Raw genomic sequence first — 13958 nt, 5'->3', positions numbered from 1 at the left:
CGGAGCTAACTGGTAGATTAGACTCTTGCCGTATCCGGTCGGCAATACAGCAAAAACGTCCTTCTTGCAAAGGATTCGAGGCGAGCGCCGTCTTCTGTTCCTCTTTTAGATAGAAAGCCAAGTCTAACTCATTCATTGTAGTGGCCAAAGCCGTTTCAAACAACTGGTGTTCATCCATAGCCATCTTGCAATGTTTACTAATGACTTAGCCGTCACAGCGCTGCCGTCTTCTGTTTAGCTCGCCTCTGGTCCGCCTATATCAGATAACCCAATGTGATTGGTGCAGCTCAGATACAAGGGCATATTTAATGAGCATCATTACTCGACGCCAGAGTAACTCGCTGAGAAAATTCAACTTGTGCTCTCGCAAGAACTCTGGATTTCCAGGGTAGGATTATGTTATGTTGTAAATAAATCCAAACAATCAAAAAGCCATTCTTTTTTAAATCTCTCCTCATTCTTTGTGCAAGGTTCCTCATAATGATAGGGCCTGATAGCACCTGATAGGGCCATTATGGGAGGGTCTTTGTCTTTCTCAGGTGTGAAACACATCAATATTCATGATGATTCACGCCTCCTCGCATAAAGCTTTCTTACACAAAAATGTCTTAAACATTTTAAATCAATAAAAAAAATGTATCTGAATGAGGATGATTTTCACATAGTTTTGAAGCAAATATTCTAGGCTATTTGATACAACTTTTAAAAGTCTTGTGAAGAAATATTCAGTATGGGTTTCATGACCTTATTTCAGTGACACTTTTTTTTTTTCACAAACCACACATAAACGTCATTATCTCAAAACTACAAACTTTTACACACATGCTGCTGACATATTATTATAGCAGAGTTTGTGCTGAATACAGTTTAGACTGTAGAGACTTTAGCCATGAAAATGTCATAAGTTACAGAAATCAAGCATCACGTTAGTTCAGGCAGGCCACGTGAGCCAAGCTCGCATCAGCTGATAGCCAGCTGTTCATGACGTGTTCCAATCCAGTGTCGACATCTATCACAGCGGCACATATAAACTCCCATTCCTTCAGCATTTCCTCCATAGCATTGCTGCTCGCATTTAAACTCCCTCCTCCAATCCCAACTCCACCCAACCGAACCTTTAATCTTAATCTTAAATCCAAATTTTTCCTGTACAGTCATACATTGCAAGCTTTTCTATCATGAATTTGTATTTTCAGAACTCATGTAATTGAGATTGTAATTATGTATGCATATACTGGTTCTGTTCTGTACCCTAAGGGGGTTTGACTTGCTGCTCTCCCCGCTCTGTCCAGGCATAGCTGCATGGACAGGCGTAGGAGTTTTGTCCAGAAAAGAACCATACCGCCAACACTAACTGTATGCTATAATTGTAATACATTTATACTTGGCGAAGTGGTCCTGACTGAAATAAGCACAAATGTCAGAGCATGTCAGAACACCTCCAGGGCCCAGAAAACACCTCAGACCCCAGAGGATTAAATATTTATTATATGTTTTACTTATATCATTAAAATATTGTAACATTGTTATTATAGCCTAGTAAAAAAACACATTATATTTAATTTGAGTTATTTTTAACTTTTAATAAAAATACCAGCTGACAGGGCTCTGTATGTTTACAGCATTAGGTGAGATATTTTAATTGAAATCTTGAAATTTGTGTCAAGCAATAATGAAAACAGTAGCCTAACAGTCATTGTACCATGTAAACATTGTAACGTTGTCACTAAACTTGACAAAATTCTGTTTAGTTACCAAATGTTTTGACAAACACAATACACTTCTATAGTTGAGAAATACACATTTCAGAATGATCACTAATCTGTGTGTGCGTTTTCCTTGAGTTCCAAGCAAGTTGACTAGAACCATTTGTTTATTATATAGCAATCGCATATCGCAATCACAATATTGACCTCAATAATCACATTATGACATGTTCCCCAAATAGTGCAACCCTAGTAAAAACATTGTTTTATTTGATGCATCACAATCTTGATCTTTTATTTTTTTGCTTTTTCAGTTGCGTCATAAAACTTGCCTAGTTATTGTTAAACAAACATGGTCAATTTACCAGACACGGAGCCAGCTCTGTCAAAGTTAAATTTAAGTGCATGAGAATATTTTGCAATAAATTTGCAATGCAGAGACATTTCTGACATTCGCCAAAACAAATTAATTTAAAGTGAAACTGAAACAGAAACCGGCATTGAGCTCACATAACCTACCTCTCTCAATCGCCACAAATACCAAATGTTTCCATATCCACGATGTATTTGGATGCTAAAATATTATTTATTAAAACCCTGTACATTCAGATAAATAATATCTTTGAATATTACGTTTCCCCATGTAAATGTAAAAGTGTCCCCAATGCTTTGGCGTTGGCGCCAACGTCGGCGCTTTGAGTGCCGAGCTATATAAATCGCTATATAAATGTAATGAATTTATTATTATAATTATTATTAAAGAATTTGAGATTTCATTTGCACACAGTAATTCTCATTCATCAATAAAAGTGAGAAGCTTGGACTGTATAGCTTTGTATTATGTTTGACAGATGAAATTATTATTAATTTAGCTGAATTTTAAAATGAGTATTTTGAGGTATTGAGTAAATGAGGTATTTACACACCTGTAAATTTGGTAGAAACTTTCCTAAGCGATATAAATTGCATTCAAGGTATGAATTCTTTTTTATTAGTCCATGTACTCTCTGAGAATTGAACCCTTGATCTTGACATTGGTGCCATGCTCTACCAGTCTACAATACAGACAGACAGAGAGCGCCTTGATAAACTGCATTTAATGGACATGTAAGACACAGTACAAGTAAGTCATATTATACAGTATGCTTGCTTGTAGATGTGGTGTGATGTCTCATCTTCATTCTTCATCCTTGCTCTGCAGTAAATAAAAAGACATTAAGTTGCATGTTTTTTCCCCAGTCAGAAACGCATGTATATTAAGCCGTGCACTTTAAGATTAACCCCCTACCCCTTTTGCAGAAAAATTCACAATACCTTTCCAACTTCACGGCTTTTGGCCCTCAGCTTGTTGACCTGGGACTCTGCGATGTCAGCGCGCTCCTGAGCCTCCTCCAGCTCATGCTGCACCTTCCTGTACCTGGACAGGTGAGTGTTGGCCTGCTCCTCCTGTTATGATTACACAAGATATTCAACCCATTTCATAGCAGTGCATTCATGGCACTGGACGTTCTTGTCAATACTAAAACTTCACGCTCAAGATTTGAAATTAGACTTACAGCTTCTTCAGACTGGCGCTTGTAGGCCTTCACTTTCAGCTGCAGCTTGTCTACCAGATCCTGCAGTCGGTTCACGTTCTTCTTGTCTTCCTCAGTCTTTGGGTGTAAATATTGGTCATGGTCTTAGTTAAACTGTATATTGTAAAAGGTGGTAAATTTCTAATTAAAAGTAGTTTTACCTGGTAGGTAAGTTCCTTCACTCTCCTCTCGTATTTGCGCACTCCTTTCACAGCGTCTGCTCCACGTCTCTGCTCGGCTTCAACTTCAGACTCTAACTCGCGCACCTTCAGTAGAGAGTTATTGTTTTGCCTGTCAAATCTCTGTCACGACTAGTATATCTAAGAATGAGTTTTGTTAAGCTCCTGAACACTCAAATTTACCCTGGACTCCAGTTTCTGGAGCTGTTTCTTTCCACCCTTCATGGCCAGACTTTCGGCCTCATCCAGACGGTGTTGCAGGTCTTTGACAGTCACCTCCAGGTTCTTCTTCATCCTCTCCAGGTGAGCACTTGTGTCCTGCTCCTTCTTCAGCTCCTCAGCCATCATGGCAGCCTGAAATATAAGCCAATTTAAGTTAACTAACCTATTTAGATGGGCAGTTGTGGCCTAATGGTTAGAGAGTCAGACTTGTAACCCGAAAGTCGAGGGTTTGATTCTCAATACCAGCAGGTAATGACTGAGGTGCCCTTCAGCAAGGCACATAACCCCCAATCGCTCTCTGGGTGCCACAACAAAAAATGGCTGCTCACTGCTTCTGATGTGTGTGCACTAACTCTAACTTGGATTGGTTAAATGCAGAGGACAAATTCCGAGTATGGGTTACCATACTTTGTCTTCACTTTCCTTCACTTCATAGCTAAAAATACCTTCTATGAATATTCCCTTTGTTACCACATGAACCTAAACACAAAGTCAAATAACTGTTTAAATTAGAATAGAGAAGCAGAATGTAAACACTCACATCAGTGATGGCCTTCTTGGCCTTCTCTTCAGCATTTCTGGCCTCCTGGACTGAATCTTCCACCTCACCTTGAACCTGGACCAGATCAGTCTCAAGCTTCTTCTTGGTGTTAATAAGACTTGTATTCTGTGGGATGTAAGCAGTTAGTTTAGTGTACATTATATATGAAAGTTAATCATGTATCCTGAATTTGTTCCAAGTATTTAGTCATTTTTTGTACTTGTGAGTGCAGCAGTCCCACACGCTCACTGGCATCAACCAGCTCTTGCTCCGCCACTTTGCGGCCTCTCTCTGTTTGCTCCAGTGCAGCTCTCAACTCCTCAATCTCTGCTTGCATCAGGTTATTCCTGCGCTCCACCATGGCCACCTGTTCCTTCATGTCCTCCTGTCCTCTGAGAGCTTCATCAAGGTGCAGTTGGGCATCCTGTGGCAACATTCTTTCTTTGTTAGTTCTCTTGCTTTGGTTCATGTATCATATTCATATTGTCAAACATCAATTCTTAATACAATTCCATGTTCTACAGAAAGATACCTTGAGTTGGCCTTGGATGTTCCTGAGCTGTTTCTGGGCCTCAGCAGCCTGGCGGTTGGCATGACTCAGCTGGATCTCCATCTCATTCAGATCTCCCTCCATCTTCTTTTTGACTCTCAGGGCATCATTTCTGCTCCTGATCTCAGCGTCCAGAGTGCTCTGCATGGAATCGATCACTCTTTGGCTGTTCCTCTTGATCTGTTCCATCTCCTCATCCTTCTCAGCAATCTTCCTGTCAATCTCGCTCTTCATCTGGTTCAGCTCCAGTTGCACACGAAGAATCTTGGACTCTTCATGCTCCAGGGTGTCCTACAAGGACAAAAGGAATTTTTTTTCAATTTGTCACAATATACTGTAGCCTCTAGAGTGATGGCAGTACATATATGAAGGTTTAAGAGGGACATAATCAGCAGAAATTAATATTTTCATTTAAGGTTTAGAACCATTCCATATTCAATGTTTTAATGTTATGCAAAGCAATGGTATCATAATGTTAGTATCATAGCAAAGGAGTGGCACCTCAGCTTCTTCAAGCGCAGTCTGGATCTCTGATTTCTCAGACTCCACTGTCTTCTTGGCTTTCTCTAACTCGTGAATGCTCTTTCCAGTCTCTCCAAGCTGCTCAGTGAGGTCAGAAATCTCCTCTAAAAGGGTTTAAAAATCATAAGTGTAAGATTTTCTGTTTTAATGCATCTCTTTTTTTTAGTCCTTGTTGTACAAAAATAAAGTTGCATTACGTTGCAGATTCTTGTTCTCCCTCTTCAGTGTCTCGAGGTGGTCAAGAGATTCCTCGTAGGAGTTCTTCATTTTGAAAAGCTCAGTGCTGAGAGAACGAGCTTCTTTCTGAGCACCTTCTAGTTCAGTCTGACTTTCCTCATACTTTTGTTTCCACTCTGCTAGCACCTGAAAATGAAAGAAATGTAATCATAGTTAATTAGCTAAGTCCTCGGTTCGTCAGTGTTTAGGTTTATAGGTTATCCATGTCTTTCTTACCTTGTCAAAGTTTCTCTGCTTCTTATCAAGGTTGGCTGCCAATGCATTTGCCCTCTCCACATCAATCATGAGATCCTCTACTTCACCCTGCAGTCTCTGTTTGGTCTTTTCCAGAGAGGCACACTTTGAGTTCACCGCCTCAATGGATTCTTCAGCATCCTGCAGACGCTGGGCCAGCTTTTTTCTGAGGAAGTGATATGAAATTATGAAATCTGACTAATATTTTTCATAATAAATGTAGGAAGACTTTTTCCAATGATGTATTTACTTGGATTCCTCAAGCTCCTCAGTGCGCTGGATGGCATCAGTCTCATATTTGGTTCTCCACTGAGCCACTTCACTGTTGGCCTTAGACATTCCACGCTGGAGTTCAGCTTTGGCCTCCTGCTCTTCCTCAAACTGCTCTCTGAGCAAATCACAGTCATGACGGGCAGACTGAACCCCATGGGCCAGAGCGTTCTTGGCCTATCAGGCAGAACATTTTGAGTTTTTCAACAGTCTACCATCCATACAATGGTTAAGATTATCAAAAAAGCTAATTAATTATGTATAACTCTACCTTGACTTCTTCCTCAATATGTCTTTTGAGTTCCTCAATTTGCTGTGTATAAGCCTGTTTTCCTCTTGTTAATTGTGAAACAAGTGCTTCTTTCTCTTCCAGTTGGCGACTAAATTCACCTTGGAAACAGGTTACAGATATTACAATGAAATAACAATAACATACAAAATTTTCACTCATAAAAAAAAAAGAAAGCTTTTACATGTGTAGCTTACTCTGTCTTACCATTTTCAGTCTGAAGTCTTGCACGTTGTGCATTTACGTCATTCAACTGACGAATATTTTCATCACTCTTGGATTTGATTTCACTCAGCTGGTCTTCCAGGGTACGGCACATCTTCTCTAAATTAGCCTAAAGAGATTCAGGGTTATATCCAGATGTTTGTAAAGATGATTTTATATTTAAAAATCCTCTAATGACATTACCTTTGATTTAGCCACAGCCTCCATGTTACTTGTCAAGTCATCAATCTCCATCTTGTATTCACTCTTCTCCTTCTCCAGCTTCTGTTTGACCCGCTGAAGGTTGTCGATCTGTTCTCCGAGTTCAGCCACACTGTCCGCCTGCTTCTTCCGGAGAGCTGCAGCCGTTGCTTCATGCTGCAAGGTGGACTCTTCCAGATCACGACGCAACTTCTGGAATTCAGCTTCACGCTTCTTGTTCATCTCAATCTGGGCAGAAGTGGCACCACCAGCTTCCTCAAGCCTCTCACTGATCTCTTCAAGTTCCCTGGAGAGATCAGCTCTCTGCTTCTCCACTTTAGCACGAGCAGCTCGCTCTGCCTCAATTTCCTCCTCCAGCTCCTCTATACGGGCCTAAAGAAAGAAAGAAAAATTAATTATCCAGTGATATTTGTAATGTGGGTTATCCTAGCTATGCATCTACTTCACAGTTTCACATAGAAAATATTAGGGTTAGGGTTACCTGAAGTTCTTTGATCTTCTTCTGAAGCTGTGCTCCCAAAGACTGTTCATCCTCAATCTTGCTGAGAAACTGACTTATCTCAAAGTCTTTCCTGTTTTTAAAAGTATTGTTTTTTTTAAATGTGCAGAATACTTACTTTATATAAAATGTGCCATTGTGTAAAGACTAATGTCCACTCACTTTTTGATCTTCTCTTCTGATTGCTGTTTGTCATTCTCCAGGTCCATTATGGACTCCTGGGCCAGTTTCAGATCACCTTCTAGCTTTCTCTTGGCTCTCTCAAGGTCCATACGGAGCTTCTTCTCCTGCTCCAGTGAGCCCTCAAGCTATTGTCATGGAAACCAGAGCATTTAATTATGGTATAGAGACACAACATTCATTTCCTATTGATTCATGTTCTTATTCTCATGCCAAATATCTTACATCATCCACTTGCTGCTCAAGCTTTGTCTTAGATTTAGTCAGAGTGTTGACTTTGTCTTCCTCTGCCTGAAGGTCATCAAGAGTCTGCTGGTGTGCCTCTTGGAGGGCTTTCTTCTCTTTGGTCAGCTTGGCAATGCTCTCATCCTGAGAGGCCATCTCCTCTGTCAGGTTTTTCACCTAAATGGAAACACTGTTCACTGGTTTCATCTTCAAGATCCTGAACAGTCAGCAGTGTGAAGAACATGTGAAAAGATTATTAACCTTATTTTCTGTTGCATGTTTCTCCTTCTCCACTTTGGCCAAGGTGAGCTCCAGGTCGTCAATGTCTTTCTTCAGTTCAGAGCATTCGTCCTCCAGTTTCCTCTTCTTGGCAGTCAGTTCAGCATTGATTTCCTCCTCATCCTCCAGTCTCTCGTTTGTCTCTTTGAGTTTGGCCTCGAGCTGGATCTTGCTTTTAATGAGACCTTCACACCTCTCCTCAGCATCAGAGAGGCTTTCAGCTTCCTGTTCATTGAGATGGATTTTGTTTAATGGCTTTTGTTCATAGCTTTAGCATTTACATTAGGATCAATAAGAGCTGAAATACTCACAGATGTTACTTGCAGTACAAGGTCGTTTTTCTCCTGAAGAAGTGACACCATTTTTTCTTCAAGCTCCTTCTTTTTAGCTAATGCCTTTGTTAGATCCTCCTTCATTTTCTCAAAGTTCTCCTTCATGGCTACCATTTCTTTCTCAGTCTCTGCACTCTTTAGAAGAGGCTTGATCTTGAAGTACAGCTTCATCCATGGCCAATGTTTCACATTCATGAATGAGCGGATGTTGTATTGGATGGAATAAATTGATTCTCTGTGTAAATTGCAATCAGTAAATTAGTCATTATCAGTCTTTCGTAACAAACAGTTGTGTTCCAATCAGTTTTTTAAGTACCTCCTTTCCATCATTTTGACAAACTCCTTCCTCATGACGTATCCACGGCACAAAGCCTGAGTCATGGTAACCAGCGTTGCTAATTTCTCATCTCTCATCTCCTCAAGAGTACCCTAGAGACCAGCTTTGAAGAACACCTACAAGAACATTTGGAAGATAATAGTTTTAAAAAAGGCCAAGTAGTCCTCATAATTGTAGATGTGAAAATAAATCTATTATATTCTATACTATAACATACAATGACATTCTAGAGAATTCTGTGCTGTCCTCTTTGACTCAACTCTTTAGGGAGGCATAACAATGTCTCTGTGCACAAAGCAGGATCCATTAAGGAATGCTTTACTAAGTCTGGTGTGGAAGAACTGTACTGTTTACTGTATTGAAAACCAGACGCCATCACCGTGTCAGTGCCTGACCTTACAGCAAATTCATGCCTCCATCTTCACCATCTAGTGGAAGGCCCTCCTCCCCCAAACTGTTGCATTAAAGTTGCAAGTGCAGAATTATTTACAATGCCATTGTGTAATTCAGCTTTTTGTTTTCCATGGAATTTCTGAAATGATTGAACCTGTTAATGGGATGCTTCACCCAAAAATGTGTGTAAAAATGTACTCAGGTTGTTCATTTCGGACCACATTAACTTTCAATGTATGGAAAAAAACTGCTGAAACATTCTTCAAATATCTTCACTTGTGCTCCACAGAAGAAAGTAAATGATACAATTTACGATGTAAAGGTGAGTAAATAAGGACAGAATTTACATTTTTTTGGTATCTTTCGGTTTAATCACCTTGGTGTGTCCAAACTTGTATTGGGTGTGGTCAACATCAATAGAGCCCAAGAGTTTCTCTGAAGCCTTTTTGTTGTCAATGAACTGTCCCTCAGGGATGACGCTAGCATTTAATACTTTGTATCTAGAGGACAGTCAGAGGAGAGTCATGTTTTTGTGAAGCAAAAAAAAAGAGGATGAATATTATGTGGTGCATCATCTCTAATTCAGTGGTTGCAAAAAGGTGTCTTTACCTCTGCTTGAAGTCACCATAGAGGATTCTGCTGGGGAAACCCTTCCTGCAGATTCTGATGCCCTCCAGCACACCATTACACCTGAGCTGGTGGATAACCAGGAAGTTCTCCATCAGACCTGCAATGAAAATGTTCTTAAGGTTCCAGAGATATTTTCAAAACCTTTGAGTCTTCAGAGATTAGGATTACCTGGAGTCTTGGACTCATTAGGAATCAAACAGCGCACAAAGTGAGGGTGAGTGCTCCTCAGGTTAGTCATCAGCTTACCCAAGTTCTCCTGTGGAAACGTTTGTCATTAGTCTAATCTTTAATGGTGTAAAAATTCACATTCTTCATAAAAAGAGAGAATCTGTTTACCCTGAAAAGTGCAGACACTGTCTGGAAGGAACCACCCTTCTTCTTGCCTTTCTTTCCTCCTCCCTCAGCTGTTTTATGTCAATGAAAAAAAAGGGTCTTTATTGATCTTGTATTGCTTTCCATTAACCCCTTCAATAAATCTCTATTTGAATCTTGTTGAATCTATTTGTTATCTTGCATAAGTTATATATAACATTTTCATGATACTTTAGAATCTGTGATCACATAGTGTGTTACACTCTGATAATCTAAGCATGTGTATTGTACATACTTAAAACACAAAGGAATTGAGGAAATGCAAATGGTCGTACCTTCAGCAGCTCCATGAGCTGCATACAGGAAGGCCAGCACTTTGAGTGATGACTTTTGGTAGAGTTGCACAACAGAGTCGTTCAGTGGATCCTTGTTCTTGTCCAACCAGCCATTAATGTTATAGTCCACAGTGCCGGCGTAGTGGACCAGAGAGAAGTGGGCTTCTGCCTTACCTTTGGTAGGCTTGGGCTTCTGGAAAGCTGCTGCTTTGCCCAGATGCTGATCATATAGCTTGTTTTTGAAGCTTGTGTCTGTAGCCTTGGGGAACATGCACTCCTCTTCAAGGATGGAGAAGATGCCCATTGGCTGTTGAAGAAATATTCATGCTCAAGTACAGGCACAATATGAATAATCATTTTAATTTGCTAAATGTCCTCTTACCTTCTCAATGAGCTCAATGCAGGCAGCCAAGTCCATACCAAAGTCAATGAACTCCCATTCAATGCCTTCTTTCTTGTACTCCTCTTGCTCCAGAACAAACATGTGGTGGTTGAAGAACTGTTGCAGTTTCTCATTTGTGAAGTTGATGCAAAGCTGCTCCAAGCTGTTGAACTGACAATTAAGCAGAGACAAGTTCTTACTGATGGCTATTCTTTTTTATATCCTGATTGTTACAGAGACTTTGATAGCTGAAGCTCACATCAAAGATCTCAAATCCAGCGATGTCCAGCACACCAATGAAGAACTGTCTTGGCTGCTTTGTGTCCAACATCTCATTAATACGGATGACCATCCACAAGAACATTTTCTCATAGACAGACTTGCAGAGCGCAGAGACTGAGTTGTTCACCTGAGAAATTCAAAGGTCAGCGTAGATCATATCATTATTCTTTTACTTCCCAAGACAACTATGAATGTCTACGAGACACTTTATTCGAGTAGATAAGTGATCACCTGTGGTACTGTCTGGCCTTTGGTCACCATCTCATTTCCGACCTTCACTCTGGGGTAACACAGAGCTTTCAGCATGTCAGCGGAGTTGAGGCCCATGAGGTAGGCGATTTTATCAGCCACTGAGGAAGAACAGTTTTACACATTATTGTCACTAATGAAGTGAACGTTTACATGTTTATAGTTATGTGCTAATTGTAGACGTCTTACCCTCGGTGCCGTCAGGCTCGGCCTGCTCTTCTCTCTGCTTCTGTTTAAACTTCATGCCTCCATGATGCATCACAGCACCTGTCAGCTTGTAGATGCTGATTTTCTCATCAGCAGTGAAGCCCAGAATGTCAATGGCAGTCTGTTTTTATATGACCAAATGAATCTCACATTATTCTTTGGCGAGTCAAAAAGAAGGGTATTATGTCATTCAGTTTATTGTAGTGTTTTTTGGATGTTTGTTTGCTCAGATAAATGTAATAAAATATGAAAATACTGCTTCTACTAATAATAATGTAGTTGTCCACATACATCTGTGGCAATGAACTCCTCCACATCATTGATACTCTTGACAGTGATTTCGCCCTGGCTGATCATTGGATAGTCGTAAGGGTTGGTGGTGATGAGCAGGGCCTCTGTAAAGAATTGATGTGCAGTGTGTTAACAGTGTTCTCAAACATAAATGAAATGCACAATACTGTGGACTTCTCACCGAGCAGCTCTGGCTTGTGTCCGGTCATGAGCTGGTAGAAGATGTGGTAGCTCCTCTCAGCAGACAGCTGGAATGTTACTCTTGACTTTTCCAGCAGATCTTCCAAAGACAAAAATGGAGAAAAAAGTTGTTGATTTTAATCGATTAGCCCACATCTTACTCTCCAAATAAAATGTTACTCACAAGTTTCAATATCAGCTGAGGCCAGTTTTCCAGTGGTCCCAAAGTGAATCCTGATGAATTTACCCTATGAAGATTGAAATAATTTACAAAAGATCAGCTGTTTGGCAGCTTTGAAAGTGTGACTGAAGTTGTATAATGTTATAATGATTCATTAGTTTAACTCACAAAACGAGAGGAGTTGTCATTCCTCACGGTCTTGGCATTACCATAAGCCTCCAGCAGAGGGTTGGCTGCCACAATTTGGTCCTCCAATGATCCCTATATGTAATTGTTGGAAAATGGAAAGTTATTAGGTAAAACACAAATACTGTAATCAATTACATTGTCTTGAAGAGATATTCACTAACCTGCATTTTTCCAGGGACATTTTCTACCTTCTTCGGTCCAGACATCGCACCAACGGTTGCAAAGTACTGAATGACACGTTTTGTGTTCACAGTCTTTCCTGCACCAGATTCTCCACTGGAGGTTCACAATAGATCATTATTTAGCCATAAATCCTCTACGGATTTACATTATAATGGAAAAGCTTCAGGTTATTGCAGAAGAAGAATATTCACTCACGTAATCAGGACAGACTGGTTCTCGCGATCTGAAATTAAACCTTGAAATGTGAACAGGGTTTCCAAATTAGGTAGTACTTTACATTAACTTGAAGGCATAAAGTGTTATAAAATGTTTGATTATTTTTTCTAGTCATTCATTCATGTCAGTGCATAAAAATAAGGTTCAGTAAAATTATTATGCAATAATGCATGTAATACTTAATGGTTGTTATGAAGCAATTACTAATTGAATGCAACGTTGAAAGAACCGCTTGGTATGGTTTACTAGCTAATCATTTTCAGACCTTTTTTTATCAGTGAATAATACAAAATGTATTATTTGTATTTAATCTATTCATCTATCAAGGCTACATTATGGCTCTCCAGCGGTTGAAGCATTAAACTAAAAGTTACTTGTGGAGGACCAACTTCCAGATAGTAGTCGCCTGAACTCTTAGCTTTTTTCACGGATATGACGTAAACACGCATGGATGAATGAAATGGTAGTTTGCACAGTTTCCTGCAATATAAACTTTATATATGATATGGCAAAAACTGTGATGGATTTATCATGTATGTGCACATTATTTACATTTTGTTAATATAAAACAACTTAAAAATGCACAATCAACAGTTTATATTTTTAAAGTTTGTCATAACTCTCGCTGGTTGAGACCCTTCTGGAATCCACTTACCAGTGAGCATGAACTGGTAGGCGTTGTCGGAGATGGAGAAGATGTGAGGCGGGGCTTCAATCCTCTTTTTGCCTCTGTATCCATTCACAACGATTGTATCGTACACTGGGAGCCACTTGTAGGGATTGACAGTGACGCAGAACAAGCCAGAGTAGGTCTGAAACGGAGATAGATAGTCCAGTTTTACAATGCTGCCGCCCCATCCCAGGAATAAGATATGATTAGCTTAGACTTACGTAGATCATCCATGCTGCGTAACGCTCTTTGAGGTTATACAGCACAGTAGGCTCATTGAGGTGGGTCATCATGGCCATGTCCTCAATTTTGTCAAACTTGGGAGGATTCATGGGGAAGATTTCATCTTCTTTTACCGTGACAGTCTGTAATGAACATTGATCAGTGATCAAGAGAGACTTTCATACACACATTTGTACATTTAACTGAAGAACTCACGATACTTACTTTCCCACTGTGAGTTTTGACAGTAGCTTTTCCACTCTCTTTACTAACAAGCGTTCCCTTCAGGTACATCTCGTCTGCATCTGTCACGAAGAATGCCGTCTTGGCATCAAAGGGGGTGTTCTGAGCCTCTATCCGCTCTCTCTCCGGCTTGCGGAGGAAGATGGCCGCCGGGCCGAAGCACTCCATTTCACCATCTCCCATGGTTGCGG

The 13958-nt window shown here is 40.2% G+C and overlaps 1 pseudogene across 1 annotated transcript; it reads right to left on the bottom strand.

Moving 5' to 3' along the window:
• Positions 1-2786: 2786 nt before the first annotated feature.
• Positions 2787-13640, bottom strand: LOC311295536 (myosin heavy chain, fast skeletal muscle-like; annotated as a pseudogene). The gene is made up of 38 exons (XR_014630296.1): positions 13524-13640; positions 13288-13444; positions 12612-12639; positions 12395-12509; positions 12213-12305; positions 12048-12111; positions 11865-11963; positions 11684-11787; positions 11375-11513; positions 11168-11286; positions 10914-11063; positions 10655-10825; positions 10273-10579; positions 9962-10029; positions 9794-9881; positions 9605-9722; positions 9372-9495; positions 8582-8718; positions 8245-8500; positions 7916-8158; positions 7655-7831; positions 7412-7557; positions 7232-7322; positions 6733-7122; positions 6532-6658; positions 6307-6425; positions 6016-6212; positions 5748-5931; positions 5492-5657; positions 5274-5398; positions 4755-5063; positions 4443-4646; positions 4223-4348; positions 3643-3813; positions 3442-3546; positions 3263-3358; positions 3021-3152; positions 2787-2901 (listed from the first exon to the last, which is right to left on the bottom strand). The product of XR_014630296.1 is annotated as a myosin heavy chain, fast skeletal muscle-like (transcript).
• Between the last annotated feature and the right edge of the window lie 318 nt (positions 13641-13958).

This window comes from Rutilus rutilus (genome assembly GCF_951802725.1).
Source record: "Rutilus rutilus genome assembly, chromosome: 8".
Classification (NCBI taxonomy): Eukaryota; Metazoa; Chordata; class Actinopteri; order Cypriniformes; family Leuciscidae; genus Rutilus; species Rutilus rutilus.
The sequence above is the reverse complement of the archived record's forward strand: the minus strand, read 5'-3'. Positions and strand labels throughout refer to the sequence as shown.